The sequence below is a fragment of the Oryx dammah genome, unplaced genomic scaffold (genome assembly GCF_014754425.2).
Source record: "Oryx dammah isolate SB20612 unplaced genomic scaffold, SCBI_Odam_1.1 HiC_scaffold_25, whole genome shotgun sequence".
Classification (NCBI taxonomy): domain Eukaryota; kingdom Metazoa; phylum Chordata; class Mammalia; order Artiodactyla; family Bovidae; genus Oryx; species Oryx dammah.
Window position 1 is genome coordinate 63,078,340 of NW_024070209.1, and position 6,161 is coordinate 63,084,500.

At 39.8% G+C, this 6,161-nt stretch overlaps 1 non-coding gene across 1 annotated transcript; it reads left to right on the forward strand.

The window, feature by feature from the left end:
* Window positions 1–3,128: 3,128 nt before the first annotated feature.
* On the forward strand, window positions 3,129–3,200 carry TRNAE-UUC. The gene has a single exon. It is a non-coding gene; the product is annotated as a tRNA-Glu (tRNA).
* Window positions 3,201–6,161: the final 2,961 nt, after the last annotated feature.

Genomic DNA, 6,161 nt, shown 5'->3' on the forward strand with positions numbered 1-6,161 from the left:
TGTCCATTTCTCCCACGTTGTCCATTTTATTGGCATATAATTGCTGATAGTAGTCTCTTATGATCCTTTGTATTTCTGTGTTGTCTGTTGTGATCTCTCTATTTTCATTTCTAATTTTATTGATTTGATTTTTCTCCCTTTGTTTCTTGATGTGTCTGGCTAATGGTTTGTCAATTTTATTTATCCTTTCAAAGAACCAGCTTTTGGCTTTGTTGATTTTTGCTATGGTCTCTTTTGTTTCTTTTGCATTTATTTCTGCCCTAATTTTTAAGATTTCTTTCCTTCTACTAACTCTGAGGTTCTCCATTTCTTCCTTTCCTAGTTGCTTTAGGTGTAGAGTTAGGTTATTTATTTGACTTTTTTCTTGTTTCTTGAGGTATGCCTGTATTTCTATGAACTTTCCTTTTAGCACTGCTTTTATAGTGTCCCACAGGTTTTGGGTTGTCGTGTTTTCATTTTCATTCATTTCTATGCATATTTTGATTTCTTTTTTGATTTATTCTATGATTTGTTGGTTATTCAGAAGCATGTTGTTCAGCCTCCATATGTTGGAATTTTTAATAGTTTTTCTTCTGTAATTAAGATCTAATCTTAATGTATTATGGTCAGAAAAGATGCTTGGAATGATTTCAATTTTTTTGAATTTATCAAGGTTAGATTTATGGCCCAGGATGTGATCTATCCTGGAGAAGGTTCTGTGAGCACTTGAGACAAAGGTTAAATTCATTGTTTTGGGGTGAAATGTCCTATAGATATCAATTAGGTCTAACTGCTATTGTATCATTTAAAGTTTGCATTTCTTTGTTAATTTTCTGTTTAGTTGCTCTGTCCATAGATGTGAGTGGGGGTATTAAAGTCTCCCACTATTACTGTGTTATTGTTAATTTCCCCTTTCATACTTGTTAGCATTTGTCTTACATATTGTGGTGCTCCTATGTTGGGTGCATATATATTTATAATTGTTATATCTTCTTCTTGGATTGATCCTTTAATCATTATGTAGTGGCCTTCTTTGTCTCTTTTCACAGCCTTTGATTTAGAGTCTATTTTATCGGATATGAGTATTGCTACTCCTGCTTTCTTTTGGTTTCTATTTGCGTGGAATATCTTTTTCCAGCCCTTCACTTTCAGTCTGTATGTGTCCTTTGTTTTGAGGTGGGTCTCTTGTAGGCAGCATATATAGGGGTCTTGTTTTTGTATCCATTCAGCCAATCTTTTGGTTGGGGCATTCAACCCATTTACGTTTAAGGTAATTATTGATAAGTATGATCCTGTTGCCATTTACTTTATTGTTTTGGGTTCGGGTTTATACGCACTTTTTGTGTTTCCTGTCTAGAGAATATCCTTTAGCATTTGTTGGAGAGCTGGTTTGGTGGTGCTGAATTCTCTCAGCTTTTGCTTGTCTGTAAAGCTTTTGATTTCTCCTTCATATTTGAATGAGATCCTTGCTGGGTACAGTAATCTTGGCTGTAGGTTATTTTCTTTTATCACTGTAAGTATATCTTGCCATTCCCTCCTGGCCTGAAGCGTTTCTATTGAAAGATCTGCAGTTATCCTTATGGGAATCCTCTTGTGTGTTATTTGTTGTTTTTCCCTTGCTGCTTTTAATATTTGTTCTTTGTGTTTGATCTTTGTTAATTTGATTAATATGTGTCTTGGGGTGTTTCGCCTTGGGTTTACCCTGTTTGGAACTCTCTGGGTTTCTTGGACTTGGGTGATTATTTCCTTCCCTATTTTAGGGAAGTTTTCAACTATTATCTCCTCAAGTATTTTCTCATGGTCTTTCTTTTTGTCTTCTTCTTCTGGGACTCCTATAATTAGAATGTTGGAGCGTTTCATATTGTCCTGGAGGTCTCTGAGATTGTCCTCATTTCTTTTAATTCGTTTTTCTTTTTTCCTCTCTGATTCATTTATTTCTACCATTCTATCTTCTATTTCACTAATCCTATCTTCTGCCTCCGATATTCTACTATTTGTTGCCTCCAGAGTGTTTCTGATCTCATTTATTGCATTATTCATTATATATCGACTCTTTTTTATTTCTTCTAGGTCCTTGTTAAACCTTTCTTGCATCTTCTCCAGGCTATTTATCTGTGATTCCATTTTGATTTCAATATTTTGGATCATCTTCACTATCATTATTTGGAATTCTTTCTCAGGTAGATTCCCTATCTCTTCTTCTTTTGTTTGGTTTGGTGGGCATTTCTCCTGTTCCTTTACCTGCTGGGTATTCCTCTGTCTCTTCATCTTGGTTATATTGCTGCGTTTGGGGTGGCCTTTCTGTATTCTGGGAATTTGTGGAGTTCTCTTTATTATGGAGTTTCCTCGCTGTGGGTGGGGTTGTATCAGTGGCTTGTCAAGGTTTTTTGGTTACGGAAGCTTGTGTCAGAGTTCTGGTGGGTGGAGCTGGATTTCTTCTCTCTGGAGTGCAATGAAGTGTCCAGTAATGAGTTGAGATGTCTATGGTTTTGGAGTAACTTTGAGCTGCCTGTATATTGAAGCTCAGGGGTGTGTTCCTGTGTTGCTAGAGAATTTGCATGGTATGTCTTGCTCTGGAACTTGTTGGCCCTTGGGTGGTGCTTGGTTTCAGTGTAGGTATGGAGGCATTTGATGAGCTCCTATCGATTAATGTTCCCTGGATTCAGGAGTTCTCTGATGTTCTCAGGATTTGGACTTAAGCCTCCTGCTTCTGATTTTCAGTTTTATTTTTACAGTAGCCTCAAGACTTCTCCATCTATACAGCACCGATGATAAAACATCTAGGTTAAAGATGAAAAGTTTCTCCACATTGAGGGACACCCAGAGAGGTTCACTGCTTCTTCTCTTGAGTCCAGAGCCAGCTGGCATCTCCAGATGAGCTGTCTTAAGATCTCTTCACACAGTTAGGTGTTATTCCTTAGTTATTTCCTCAGCAGCAGATTCTTGATTCCTGAGACAGAGTGCTCAACTTGCTGAGGCAGCTTCCAAATTTACGTCCCTGTGTTCCAGGAAATGTTTTAAAAGACACTGCCACTCCTGACCCCGACAGTGTTCATCTTGAAGTGGTAGAAATTTGACATGAAAAGAATCTTTAGGATTGAAGGGCAGAAAGCCAACAAGTGTTCATGAAAATATTTGACTCAGGGAGTTCCCTGGTGGTCCAGTGGTTAGGACTCAGCACTTTCACTGCTGGGACCTGAGTTCAATCCCTGGTCAGGGAACTAAGATCCTGAAAGTCATACAGGGTGCAGCAAAAAAATAATTTTTTTTGGCCAACCCGACAAGGCCAATCCTAAATACTGATTTCCAAGAAGCCCAGTGTGCTGTGCTTGAGGGGCAAAAAAAAGGAGCTCCCATATCTCCTTCCAACGGACAATTTCCGGAGTGTAAATGAAGCTTCAGCGAGTTAACTGAGATCTTTAATAATGACCCTAACCAGTGTGATCAGCATAAAGATGCCTTCAGCCCTCAAGTAAGTGTGGGCTCTTACATCTTAGGACAAGAAAAGACCAAGTCTGGTCTCAAGGAGGAGAACACTGACTTCCAGTCAGGATGCCCCAATTTCTAACCTTTAACTGGAAACCTTCAGTCATCTAGAACTGTCTGGCTTTCACTTCCCACTTTTAACTGGCCACCTACTCCTGGCAATTCTAGTGAGGTGTTCCCTTCACATTGCAACCGTCACTGCCTCGTCTTGGATTCCCTAGCACGTTTCACCGGGAGTCCAGCTCCTGGACCATCGTAATAGTCTGATGCAGGTTTGAGCATTGCCCACACAGAACCTGAGTGATCGTTTGAAAACATCTATCTTACCTCATTACTCTCTTACACAAACATTTGCAATTCCCTTTTCATTACTGAATAAAAATCCTCATTTCATGGTATGAGATCTACTGCTTTCTAAAATTCTCTCCTAAAAAAAAACAAAAGAGAGAGAGAGAAAAAAAAAATTTCTCTCCTCTGTTTCCATGCTCACCTACCCCTTCCTGTCACATTGCCTCTGCATCAACAGGCAACCTCCTGGAGAGGCCCATGTCTTTGCACTTCATCCTTCTCTACGTCTAGAGTTTCACCCCACTGAGACTGCCTGGCAAACTCCTACTAGATTTCACTGAATCTAAGACAATCAAATGCAAGATACATCACTGTTTTGTACCAATAAAAGGAAAAAAAAGATGCTAATTAAGTGATCTCATTATTTTTTATCACTTAAGATTTTTAATGCTTATTAAAAGAACTTTTAGATATCCTCTTAAAATCATATATCAATAACTTATACATTCAAAACAGGAATCACATCAATGTAATAAATTGATTGAAATAGTCCCCAAACTTATTTACATTCAATCTGCCTCTTTTTTTTTTTAAAAATAACTTCCTTTTTCTTTGTTAACTACCTCAGTCAACATTTTCATAGGTCATTTGGATGAAGAGATATGTTGATTAATTATCTGGATGATTCAATGCTGGGAGGGAGGGCTAATATACTAGATATTGAAAATTATTAATGAGAACGATGAGCCGAAACTGAGATAAAATTTTAACAAAGAAAAATGTAAAACTTTAAACTGTGACTAGTTGGGGTTTATGTGTCAAAATCTCATATTTTGGAAAATGAGCATCATACCAACCCTCTGAAAGTGGAGTGAAGGTTAGGACAGGCAAACTGACCAACCTGTCTACTTCAGTCAAGCATCAACAAAGTGTAGCCAGATTAGTGGACATGAGAAATGAAAATTATAAATGCCGCCTAGTAACATGTGAAATGTGAGACTCAATATAAATATTTCATTGCCTCAGAAAAACTCAGGAGGCCCTGAGCTTGTTTATCTATGGAATTGATAGGAATTTCTACGGCAGATTCCCTGGAAAGATTTTCCTTGGAGAGGTGCTAGCAGTTCAGCCCATGGTTGATGCCAGGGAGGATGTTTTTGCAGCTTACAAAGCAGAGGCTAACTGCTGTTTGTGGACTCTGGGACCTGGTAACACTCCTTCCTATTATCTAGCACATTTTATTATATTTTTAAAAAGTTATTGATTTGGCTGTGTCAGGCCTTAGTTGCATCAAATGGGATCTTCGTTGTGGTGCCCAGACTCTCTAGTTGTGCTATGTGGGCTCTGGACCACACAGGCTCAGTAGTTGCTATGCAGGGTCTTATTTTCCCCTTGGCATGTGGGATCTTAGTTCCCCGATCCGGGATCAAACCCATTTCCCCTGCACGAAAGGTGGATTCTTAACCTCTGGACATCAGGGAAGTGCCTATTTAGCACACTTTAAAACATCAAGCTGTATAAAGTCCTCGGAGAAGATTTATCACCCACAGGTGATAAAGAAACTTTCATCTTCTGGTGTTTGGGGGGAACTGTGTGATCTGGTCTCTTTGGTGAGCATCACGTATTCTCACCTTGGTTCTTGGTTTGGTAGGGAGCTCACTGCAGGTAGACATGCAAGCTGGAACTCTGCTGTTTTAATACTGGGGAGGGAATGCCTATCTCCATTTGGCTGTAAAGATATTCCAGAAGCTGGCTGTATGGACCCTTCAAAGAAGGGATCTTGGGGAGTCAGTCCTCAGTTTCTGGAAGGAAGACCTGGGACCAGTCCTTTGTAAGCCTGCTTTTTGTCCCTATCACACTTACTGCCTGGTCTTCCTGGCCCTTAGGCTCTGGCATGTGGTCCCTGCTACGGTCATTTGAAAGAAGAGTGAAAGTGTTAGTTGCTCAGTTGTGTCTGGCTCTTGACAACCTCATGGACTGTAGCCTGCCAGGCTCTTCTGTCCATAGAATTCTCCAAGCAAGACTACTGGAGTGGGTTTCCATTCCCTTCTCTAGGGGATCTTCCCCACCCAGGGATTGAATCCAGGTATCCTGCATTGCAGGCAGAATCTTTACTGTCTGAGCCAACAGAGAATTTGAGAAGAGGTAAAAGTAGTCTTCTGAGGACCAGGTACTCTGCCTTCAGCATCAGCTGGGTAACTCAATCAGGCAGTTTCTACTGGTCATCCCAGGATTTTAGAGTTTTGCCACAACAGAGAATTGGCATCTACCTCTACTTCCCAGTCTCTATCATGGAGGGTTAGTGATGATTATATTGTAATGATTACCTTCCCCTTTCAGTGTTAAATCACCTGTAATACAAAGGGATCCTCACACATAGACTGTGCACAGAACTCTTGATTGAAGCC